The sequence below is a fragment of the Brachyhypopomus gauderio genome, unplaced genomic scaffold (assembly GCF_052324685.1).
Source record: "Brachyhypopomus gauderio isolate BG-103 unplaced genomic scaffold, BGAUD_0.2 sc79, whole genome shotgun sequence".
In the NCBI taxonomy this organism is placed as follows: Eukaryota; Metazoa; Chordata; class Actinopteri; order Gymnotiformes; family Hypopomidae; genus Brachyhypopomus; species Brachyhypopomus gauderio.
The window spans coordinates 493,837-506,024 of record NW_027506900.1 but is presented as its reverse complement, the minus strand read 5'-3'; positions in this window follow the sequence as shown (position 1 = coordinate 506,024).

Genomic DNA, 12,188 nt, shown 5'->3' with positions numbered 1-12,188 from the left:
CAGTATACACTACTAAGTCCATTGCCAGTACCAGCAGTATTACTAGAGTATTAGAATAGCTTGGCAAAGCTTTTATTATAATAATGCACATAGAGCATGCAGATAAGCAGGTGCACCTACCACACAGCCCCTCAGTGTTGTTGTAGAATAGGGAAAATGGCAGGTTGATCTCAAAGTATGTTCCTCTGAAACTAATATGAGCTTGTATAGCAGGAATATCTACAGTTATCTCAATTCCAGAAGTGGTGATGGTGAAGTCTTTATTGGAGATAGTTGGAATCTTCTTTACATCATTGACAAATACCTGTGACAAATAAAATTTTAAACAAGGTTTAAAGTTCTAACAAGAACATTGGCCAAATGGCTAACAGAAGTAAAATATCTCTTAGTTGAATGAATAAATAAAACATACAAACAAATAGTGAGACTATATATGAAGAATGTTTGGTTAACATGCATATTGATCCAAATGTGATGTTGTGGATTTTTTTTACAGTCAGGGATTTGTAACAATTTGAGAACTCTACCCACTCACTTTATTGACAGTTGGGTTTCTTGTCTGTGTCAGAATTATTTTATAGGATTCATAGTATATAATCAAACTCTCAGGGCAGGCCAAACTGTGGGAAATGCCACAATAAGAATTCTTAATGTGGACACTGAAATTGTATTTCCTAATGATTTCCTGGACCAAGACGTATGTGCAGTTTCCTTGGAAAGCATAATACTGCCCATCAAACGTCAAATGTGAATCTCCCCATCCCATGCATTTACCTGTCATTTTGAAAAAGAACAGAGTTACCATGCAGTCTTAAGTATTCATATTTAAAGAATGTTGAAAGCATTCATTGCATATCAAATTAAAAATATACTGTACACACTATTTGCTTAGTGAGAGAAATATGGACAGATTAAAGCTCAAACTCACTTTTACATTCATAATGGAAGCAACAGTTCGAATCTTTGACTTTCACTGGAGCAAAACCATTCTGACAGTTTGGTACAGGGGGATTTGGATGGGCACACACAGACTGACCCAGAACTGAACCATCTCTGCATGTTTTTATCATACAATGTTCAGTCCATGTTTCTCCATTCTGTTAAAGATGATAAATATATAAATATTACCTTTATCTCAATCTGTATCAACATCTGTATCGGCAAACTAAACGTATTTAAACAATGTATGTAAAGAGTACATTTTAAATACGTTGCTTAAACATCACTATATATGTTATTCTTCAAGAGCAGGTTCATATTCAGAAATATGAGCCATATATTTTATATACAACTGTAAATCAAATATAATGAAATGCATTCAGGATTACCTTTCTTGGTGGATTAAGGTATTCACAGCCTGGATTAGGTGTAGTTCTAGGATTAAATGTTGTACTAGATGGAGTAGATCTAGAATGTGTTGTAGTAGGTGGGGTAGAAGTTGCAGCACATAGCTGTGCCTTCTTGTCAACGTGACACACTGAATCGCAATATGCAGTGAAACACCATCCTGATCCATCAGATTCATTATACATGAAGGACCCTAGATACAGAAGTGGTAAAAATGAGATAATGAACTAATCTCTGCCACAGATTATACAAGAACTATAGGTAAATAGGACAGTCTTGGCAAGTAATTCATGGAATTAGGTGATTTAAATGATCATTTAGATGATTTAAATGATTCTTACAGGAAAACAATCTTTCCTGAGATAAAATCAGGATGACTGTTTTTTTGCCAAAAGGGTAAAACAAATTGGCATCAAAGTACATCATGACAGAACTCCTCGAATTATAAGCATTATAATCGATGCTTGTCTTATTTATACTCTTAGATGCAAAAGTCCAATTTATGTGTTTTATGTGATAATTGAAAAATAACTGGTACTTGCCTGCAGGGAAAGTATTATTCTGGTACATGCAGACACATGCAGCTGTAGTTGTGATAACCACTTGGGATCCAGTAAGTTTTGTTTCAGTGACAATTGGGCCTGTGATCACAGAGAATGTTGGTGGTTGACTAGAAGTTTGTTTGGATGTGAATGTCGTTTTAATGAGCTTTGTTGTGGGACTCTCAGTGTGACTAGGGCTTGACGCGTGAGGAGTTGAAGACACAGTCTTGGTTGTAGTTGTGGAAGCCTCTGTCTTGTGGCTAGCAGTAGATCCTGTGCCTGGGCCTTTTGTGGTAGAACCAATATGTGTTACTGTTGTGACTGGTTTTATGGTTGTACTCTCAGTGTGGCTAGGGCTTGATGCATGAGATGTTGTAGATACAGCCTTGGTTGTAGTTGTGGGAGCCTCTGTCTTGTGGCTAGCAGTAGATCCTGTGCCTGGGCCTTTTGTGGTAGAACCAATATGTGTTACTGTTGTGACTGGTTTCATGGTTGTACTCTCAGTGTGGCTAGGGCTTGATGCATGAGGTGTTGTAGACACAGTCTTGGTTGTAGTTGTGGGAGCCTCTGTCTTGTGGCTAGCAGTAGATCCTGTGCCTGGGCCTTTTGTTGTAGAACCAATATGTGTTACTGTTGTGACTGGTTTCATGGTTGTACTCTCAGTGTGGCTAGGGCTTGATGCATGAGGTGTTGAAGACACAGTCTTGGTTGTAGTTGTGGGAGCCTCTGTCTTGTGGCTAGCAGTAGATCCTGTGCCTGGGCCTTTTGTAGTAGAACCAATATGTGTTACTGTTGTGACTGGTTTCATGGTTGTACTCTCAGTGTGGCTAGGGCTTGATGCATGAGGTGTTGAAGACACAGTCTTGGGTGTAGTTGTGGGAGCCTCTGTCTTGTGGCTAGCAGTAGATCCTGTGCCTGGGCCTTTTGTTGTAGAACCAATATGTGTTTCTGTTGTGATTGGTTTTGTGGTTGTACTCTTAGTGAAGCTTGGGCTTGATGCATAAGGTGTTGTAGACACAGTCTTGGTTGTAGTTGTGGGAGCCTCTGTCTTGTGGCTAGCAGTAGATCCTGTGCCTGGGCCTTTTGTTGTAGAACCAATATGTGTTACTGTTGTGACTGGTTTCATGGTTGTACTCTCAGTGTGGCTAGGGCTTGATGCATGAGGTGTTGTAGACACAGTCTTGGTTGTAGTTGTGGGAGCCTCTGTCTTGTGGCTAGCAGTAGATCCTGTGCCTGGGCCTTTTGTTGTAGAACCAATATGTGTTACTGTTGTGACTGGTTTCATGGTTGTACTCTCAGTGTGGCTAGGGCTTGATGCATGAGGTGTTGAAGACACAGTCTTGGTTGTAGTTGTGGGAGCCTCTGTCTTGTGGCTAGCAGTAGATCCTGTGCCTGGGCCTTTTGTAGTAGAACCAATATGTGTTACTGTTGTGACTGGTTTCATGGTTGTACTCTCAGTGTGGCTAGGGCTTGATGCATGAGGTGTTGTAGACACAGTCTTGGGTGTAGTTGTGGGAGCCTCTGTCTTGTGGCTAGCAGTAGATCCTGTGCCTGGGCCTTTTGTTGTAGAACCAATATGTGTTTCTGTTGTGATTGGTTTTGTGGTTGTACTCTTAGTGAAGCTTGGGCTTGATGCATAAGGTGTTGAAGACACAGTCTTGGTTGAAGTTGTGGGAGCCTCTGTCTTGTGGCTAGCAGTAGATCCTGTGCCTGGGCCTTTTGTTGTAGAACCAATATGTGTTACTGTTGTGACTGGTTTCATGGTTGTACTCTCAGTGTGGCTAGGGCTTGATGCATGAGGTGTTGTAGACACAGTCTTGGTTGTAGTTGTGGGAGCCTCTGTCTTGTGGCTAGCAGTAGATCCTGTGCCTGGGCCTTTTGTAGTAGAACCAATATGTGTTACTGTTGTGACTGGTTTCATGGTTGTACTCTCAGTGTGGCTAGGGCTTGATGCATGAGGTGTTGAAGACACAGTCTTGGTTGTAGTTGTGGGAGCCTCTGTCTTGTGGCTAGCAGTAGATCCTGTGCCTGGGCCTTTCGTGGTAGAACCAATATGTGTTTCTGTTGTGACTGGTTTTGTGGTTGTACTCTTAGTGAAGCTTGGGCTTGATGCATAAGGTGTTGAAGACACAGTCTTGGTTGTAGTTGTGGGAGCCTCTGTCTTGTGGCTAGCAGTAGATCCTGTGCCTGGGCCTTTTGTAGTAGAACCAATATGTGTTACTGTTGTGACTGGTTTCATGGTTGTACTCTCAGTGTGGCTAGGGCTTGATGCATGAGGTGTTGAAGACACAGTCTTGGTTGTAGTTGTGGGAGCCTCTGTCTTGTGGCTAGCAGTAGATCCTGTGCCTGGGCCTTTCGTGGTAGAACCAATATGTGTTACTGTTGTGACTGGTTTCATGGTTGTACTCTCAGTGTGGCTAGGGCTTGATGCATGAGGTGTTGAAGACACAGTCTTGGTTGTAGTTGTGGGAGCCTCTGTCTTGTGGCTAGCAGTAGATCCTGTGCCTGGGCCTTTTGTAGTAGAACCAATATGTGTTACTGTTGTGACTGGTTTCATGGTTGTACTCTCAGTGTGGCTAGGGCTTGATGCATGAGGTGTTGAAGACACAGTCTTGGTTGTAGTTGTTGGAGCCTCTGTCTTGTGGCTAGCAGTAGATCCTGTGCCTGGGCCTTTCGTGGTAGAACCAATATGTGTTTCTGTTGTGACTGGTTTTGTGGTTGTACTCTTAGTGAAGCTTGGGCTTGATGCATAAGGTGTTGAAGACACAGTCTTGGTTGAAGTTGTGGGAGCCTCTGTCTTGTGGCTAGCAGTAGATCCTGTGCCTGGGCCTTTTGTAGTAGAACCAATATGTGTTACTGTTGTGACTGGTTTCATGGTTGTACTCTCAGTGTGGCTAGGGCTTGATGCATGAGGTGTTGAAGACACAGTCTTGGTTGTAGTTGTGGGAGCCTCTGTCTTGTGGCTAGCAGTAGATCCTGTGCCTGGGCCTTTCGTGGTAGAACCAATATGTGTTACTGTTGTGACTGGTTTCATGGTTGTACTCTCAGTGTGGCTAGGGCTTGATGCATGAGGTGTTGAAGACACAGTCTTGGTTGTAGTTGTGGGAGCCTCTGTCTTGTGGCTAGCAGTAGATCCTGTGCCTGGGCCTTTCGTGGTAGAACCAATATGTGTTTCTGTTGTGACTGGTTTTGTGGTTGTACTCTTAGTGAAGCTTGGGCTTGATGCATAAGGTGTTGAAGACACAGTCTTGGTTGAAGTTGTGGGAGCCTCTGTCTTGTGGCTAGCAGTAGATCCTGTGCCTGGGCCTTTTGTAGTAGAACCAATATGTGTTACTGTTGTGACGGGTTTCATGGTTGTACTCTCAGTGTGGCTAGGGCTTGATGCATGAGGTGTTGAAGACACAGTCTTGGTTGTAGTTGTGGGAGCCTCTGTCTTGTGGCTAGCAGTAGATCCTGTGCCTGGGCCTTTCGTGGTAGAACCAATATGTGTTACTGTTGTGACTGGTTTCATGGTTGTACTCTCAGTGTGGCTAGGGCTTGATGCATGAGGTGTTGAAGACACAGTCTTGGTTGTAGTTGTGGGAGCCTCTGTCTTGTGGCTAGCAGTAGATCCTGTGCCTGGGCCTTTTGTAGTAGAACCAATATGTGTTACTGTTGTGACTGGTTTCATGGTTGTACTCTCAGTGTGGCTAGGGCTTGATGCATGAGGTGTTGAAGACACAGTCTTGGTTGTAGTTGTGGGAGCCTCTGTCTTGTGGCTAGCAGTAGATCCTGTGCCTGGGCCTTTCGTGGTAGAACCAATATGTGTTTCAGTTGTGACTGGTTTTGTGGTTGTACTCTTAGTGAAGCTTGGGCTTGATGCATAAGGTGTTGAAGACACAGTCTTGGTTGAAGTTGTGGGAGCCTCTGTCTTGTGGCTAGCAGTAGATCCTGTGCCTGGGCCTTTTGTTGTAGAACCAATATGTGTTACTGTTGTGACTGGTTTCATGGTTGTACTCTCAGTGTGGCTAGGGCTTGATGCATGAGGTGTTGTAGACACAGTCTTGGTTGTAGTTGTGGGAGCCTCTGTCTTGTGGCTAGCAGTAGATCCTGTGCCTGGGCCTTTTGTAGTAGAACCAATATGTGTTACTGTTGTGACTGGTTTCATGGTTGTACTCTCAGTGTGGCTAGGGCTTGATGCATGAGGTGTTGAAGACACAGTCTTGGGTGTAGTTGTGGGAGCCTCTGTCTTGTGGCTAGCAGTAGATCCTGTGCCTGGGCCTTTTGTTGTAGAACCAATATGTGTTTCTGTTGTGATTGGTTTTGTGGTTGTACTCTTAGTGAAGCTTGGGCTTGATGCATAAGGTGTTGTAGACACAGTCTTGGTTGTAGTTGTGGGAGCCTCTGTCTTGTGGCTAGCAGTAGATCCTGTGCCTGGGCCTTTTGTTGTAGAACCAATATGTGTTACTGTTGTGACTGGTTTCATGGTTGTACTCTCAGTGTGGCTAGGGCTTGATGCATGAGGTGTTGTAGACACAGTCTTGGTTGAAGTTGTGGGAGCATCTGTCTTGTGGCTAGCAGTAGATCCTGTGCCTGGGCCTTTTGTTGTAGAACCAATATGTGTTACTGTTGTGACTGGTTTCATGGTTGTACTCTCAGTGTGGCTAGGGCTTGATGCATGAGGTGTTGAAGACACAGTCTTGGTTGTAGTTGTGGGAGCCTCTGTCTTGTGGCTAGCAGTAGATCCTGTGCCTGGGCCTTTCGTGGTAGAACCAATATGTGTTACTGTTGTGACTGGTTTCATGGTTGTACTCTCAGTATGGCTAGGGCTTGATGCATGAGGTGTTGAAGACACAGTCTTGGTTGTAGTTGTGGGAGCCTCTGTCTTGTGGCTAGCAGTAGATCCTGTGCCTGGGCCTTTTGTAGTAGAACCAATATGTGTTACTGTTGTGACTGGTTTCATGGTTGTACTCTCAGTGTGGCTAGGGCTTGATGCATGAGGTGTTGAAGACACAGTCTTGGTTGTAGTTGTTGGAGCCTCTGTCTTGTGGCTAGCAGTAGATCCTGTGCCTGGGCCTTTCGTGGTAGAACCAATATGTGTTTCTGTTGTGACTGGTTTTGTGGTTGTACTCTTAGTGAAGCTTGGGCTTGATGCATAAGGTGTTGAAGACACAGTCTTGGTTGAAGTTGTGGGAGCCTCTGTCTTGTGGCTAGCAGTAGATCCTGTGCCTGGGCCTTTCGTGGTAGAACCAATATGTGTTTCTGTTGTGACTGGTTTTGTGGTTGTACTCTTAGTGAAGCTTGGGCTTGATGCATAAGGTGTTGAAGACACAGTCTTGGTTGAAGTTGTGGGAGCCTCTGTCTTGTGGCTAGCAGTAGATCCTGTGCCTGGGCCTTTTGTAGTAGAACCAATATGTGTTACTGTTGTGACTGGTTTCATGGTTGTACTCTCAGTGTGGCTAGGGCTTGATGCATGAGGTGTTGAAGACACAGTCTTGGTTGTAGTTGTGGGAGCCTCTGTCTTGTGGCTAGCAGTAGATCCTGTGCCTGGGCCTTTCGTGGTAGAACCAATATGTGTTACTGTTGTGACTGGTTTCATGGTTGTACTCTCAGTGTGGCTAGGGCTTGATGCATGAGGTGTTGAAGACACAGTCTTGGTTGTAGTTGTGGGAGCCTCTGTCTTGTGGCTAGCAGTAGATCCTGTGCCTGGGCCTTTCGTGGTAGAACCAATATGTGTTTCTGTTGTGACTGGTTTTGTGGTTGTACTCTTAGTGAAGCTTGGGCTTGATGCATAAGGTGTTGAAGACACAGTCTTGGTTGAAGTTGTGGGAGCCTCTGTCTTGTGGCTAGCAGTAGATCCTGTGCCTGGGCCTTTTGTAGTAGAACCAATATGTGTTACTGTTGTGACGGGTTTCATGGTTGTACTCTCAGTGTGGCTAGGGCTTGATGCATGAGGTGTTGAAGACACAGTCTTGGTTGTAGTTGTGGGAGCCTCTGTCTTGTGGCTAGCAGTAGATCCTGTGCCTGGGCCTTTCGTGGTAGAACCAATATGTGTTACTGTTGTGACTGGTTTCATGGTTGTACTCTCAGTGTGGCTAGGGCTTGATGCATGAGGTGTTGAAGACACAGTCTTGGTTGTAGTTGTGGGAGCCTCTGTCTTGTGGCTAGCAGTAGATCCTGTGCCTGGGCCTTTTGTAGTAGAACCAATATGTGTTACTGTTGTGACTGGTTTCATGGTTGTACTCTCAGTGTGGCTAGGGCTTGATGCATGAGGTGTTGAAGACACAGTCTTGGTTGTAGTTGTGGGAGCCTCTGTCTTGTGGCTAGCAGTAGATCCTGTGCCTGGGCCTTTCGTGGTAGAACCAATATGTGTTTCAGTTGTGACTGGTTTTGTGGTTGTACTCTTAGTGAAGCTTGGGCTTGATGCATAAGGTGTTGAAGACACAGTCTTGGTTGAAGTTGTGGGAGCCTCTGTCTTGTGGCTAGCAGTAGATGCTGTGCCTGGGCCTTTTGTAGTAGAACCAATATGTGTTACTGTTGTGACTGGTTTCATGGTTGTACTTTCAGTGTGGCTAGGGCTTGATGCATGAGGTGTTGAAGACACAGTCTTGATTGTAGTTGTGGGAGCCTCTGTCTTGTGGCTAGCAGTAGATCCTGTGCCTGGGCCTTTCGTGGTAGAACCAATATGTGTTTCTGTTGTGACTGGTTTTGTGGTTGTACTCTTAGTGAAGCTTGGGCTTGATGCATAAGGTGTTGAAGACACAGTCTTGGTTGAAGTTGTGGGAGCCTCTGTCTTGTGGCTAGCAGTAGATCCTGTGCCTGGGCCTTTTGTTGTAGAACCAATATGTGTTACTGTTGTGACTGGTTTCATGGTTGTACTCTCAGTGTGGCTAGGGCTTGATGCATGAGGTGTTGTAGACACAGTCTTGGTTGTAGTTGTGGGAGCCTCTGTCTTGTGGCTAGCAGTAGATCCTGTGCCTGGGCCTTTTGTAGTAGAACCAATATGTGTTACTGTTGTGACTGGTTTCATGGTTGTACTCTCAGTGTGGCTAGGGCTTGATGCATGAGGTGTTGAAGACACAGTCTTGGGTGTAGTTGTGGGAGCCTCTGTCTTGTGGCTAGCAGTAGATCCTGTGCCTGGGCCTTTTGTTGTAGAACCAATATGTGTTTCTGTTGTGATTGGTTTTGTGGTTGTACTCTTAGTGAAGCTTGGGCTTGATGCATAAGGTGTTGTAGACACAGTCTTGGTTGTAGTTGTGGGAGCCTCTGTCTTGTGGCTAGCAGTAGATCCTGTGCCTGGGCCTTTTGTTGTAGAACCAATATGTGTTACTGTTGTGACTGGTTTCATGGTTGTACTCTCAGTGTGGCTAGGGCTTGATGCATGAGGTGTTGTAGACACAGTCTTGGTTGAAGTTGTGGGAGCATCTGTCTTGTGGCTAGCAGTAGATCCTGTGCCTGGGCCTTTTGTTGTAGAACCAATATGTGTTACTGTTGTGACTGGTTTTGTGGTTGTACTCTCAGTGTGTCTAGGGCTTGATGCATAAGGTGTTGAAGACACAGTCTTGGTTGAAGTTGTGGGAGCATCTGTCTTGTGGCTAGCAGTAGATCCTGTGCCTGGGCCTTTTGTTGTAGAACCAATACGTGTTACTGTTGTGACTGGTTTCATGGTTGTACTCTCAGTGTGGCTAGGGCTTGATGCATGAGGTGTTGTAGACACAGTCTTGGTTGTAGTTGTGGGAGCCTCTGTCTTGTGGCTAGCAGTAGACCCTGTGCCTGGGCCTTTTGTTGTAGATCCAATATGTGTTACTGTTGTGACTGGTTTCATGGTTGTACTCTCAGTGTGGCTAGGGCTTGATGCATGAGGTGTTGTAGACACAGTCTTGGTTGTAGTTGTGGGAGCCTCTGTCTTGTGGCTAGCAGTAGATCCTGTGCCTGGGCCTTTTGTTGTAGAACCAATATGTGTTACTGTTGTGACTGGTTTCATGGTTGTACTCTCAGTGTGGCTAGGGCTTGATGCATGAGGTGTTGAAGACACAGTGTTGGTTGAAGTTGTGGAAGCATCTGTCTTGTGGCTAGCAGTAGATCCTGTGCCTGGGCCTTTTGTTGTAGAACCAGTATGTGTTACTGTTGTGACTGGTTTCATGGTTGTACTCTCAGTGTGGCTAGGGCTTGATGCATGAGGTGTTGAAGACACAGTCTTGGTTGAAGTTGTGGGAGCATCTGTCTTGTGGCTAGCAGTAGATCCTGTGCCTGGGCCTTTTGTTGTAGAACCAATACGTGTTACTGTTGTGACTGGTTTCATGGTTGTACTCTCAGTGTGGCTAGGGCTTGATGCATGAGGTGTTGTAGACACAGTCTTGGTTGTAGTTGTGGGAGCCTCTGTCTTGAGGCTAGCAGTAGATCCTGTGCCTGGGCCTTTTGTTGTAGAACCAATGTGTGTTTCTGTTGTGACTGGTTTTGTGGTTGTACTCTCAGTGTGTCTAGGGCTTGATGCATAAGGTGTTGAAGACACAGTCTTGGTTGAAGTTGTGGGAGCATCTGTCTTGTGGCTAGCAGTAGATCCTGTGCCTGGGCCTTTTGTGGTAGAACCAATGTGTGTTATTGTTGTGACTGGTTTCATGGTTGTACTCTCAGTGTGTCTAGGGCTTGATGCATAAGGTGTTGAAGACACAGTCTTGGTTGAAGTTGTGGGAGCATCTGTCTTGTGGCTAGCAGTAGATCCTGTGCCTGGGCCTTTTGTAGTAGAACCAATGTGTGTTACTGTTGTGACTGGTTTTGTGGTTGTACTCTCAGTGTGTCTAGGGCTTGATGCATAAGGTGTTGAAGACACAGTCTTGGTTGAAGTTGTGGGAGCATCTGTCTTGTGGCTAGCAGTAGATCCTGTGCCTGGGCCTTTTGTTGTAGAACCAATATGTGTGACTGTTGTGACTGGTTTCATGGTTGTACTTTCAGTGTGGCTAGGGCTTGATGCATGAGGTGTTGAAGACACAGTCTTGGTTGTAGTTGTGGGAGCATCTGTCTTGTGGCTAGCAGTAGATCCTGTGCCTGGGCCTTTTGTTGTAGAACCAATATGTGTTACTGTTGTGACTGGTTTCATGGTTGTACTCTCAGTGTGGCTAGGGCTTGATGCATGAGGCGTTGTAGACACAGTCTTGGTTGAAGTTGTGGGAGCATCTGTCTTGTGGCTAGCAGTAGATCCTGTGCCTGGGCCTTTTGTGGTAGAACCAATGTGTGTTACTGTTGTGACTGGTTTCATGGTTGTACTCTCAGTGTGTCTAGGGCTTGATGCATAAGGTGTTGAAGACACAGTCTTGGTTGAAGTTGTGGGAGCATCTGTCTTGTGGCTAGCAGTAGATCCTGTGCCTGGGCCTTTTGTAGTAGAACCAATATGTGTTACTGTTGTGACTGGTTTTGTGGTTGTACTCTCAGTGTGGCTAGGGCTTGATGCATGAGGCGTTGTAGACACAGTCTTGGTTGAAGTTGTGGGAGCATCTGTCTTGTGGCTAGCAGTAGATCCTGTGCCTGGGCCTTTTGTGGTAGAACCAATGTGTGTTACTGTTGTGACTGGTTTCACAGTTGTACTCTCAGTGTGTCTAGGGCTTGATGCATAAGGTGTTGAAGACACAGTCTTGGTTGAAGTTGTGGGAGCATCTGTCTTGTGGCTAGCAGTAGATCCTGTGCCTGGGCCTTTTGTAGTAGAACCAATATGTGTTACTGTTGTGACTGGTTTTGTGGTTGTACTCTCAGTGTGTCTAGGGCTTGATGCATAAGGTGTTGAAGACACAGTCTTGGTTGAAGTTGTGGGAGCATCTGTCTTGTGGCTAGCAGTAGATCCTGTGCCTGGGCCTTTTGTGGTAGAACCAATGTGTGTTACTGTTGTGACTGGTTTCATGGTTGTACTCTCAGTGTGTCTAGGGCTTGATGCATAAGGTGTTGAAGACACAGTCTTGGTTGAAGTTGTGGGAGCATCTGTCTTGTGGCTAGCAGTAGATCCTGTGCCTGGGCCTTTTGTAGTAGAACCAATATGTGTTACTGTTGTGACTGGTTTTGTGGTTGTACTCTCAGTGTGTCTAGGGCTTGATGCATAAGGTGTTGAAGACACAGTCTTGGTTGAAGTTGTGGGAGCATCTGTCTTGTGGCTAGCAGTAGATCCTGTGCCTGGACCTTTTGTGGTAGAACCAATATGTGTTACTGTTGTGACTGGTTTTATGGTTGTACTCTCAGTGTGGCTAGGGATTGATGCATGAGGTGTTGTAGATACAGTCTTGGTTGTAGTTGTGGGAGCCTCTGTCTTATGGCTAACAGTAGATCCTGTGCCTG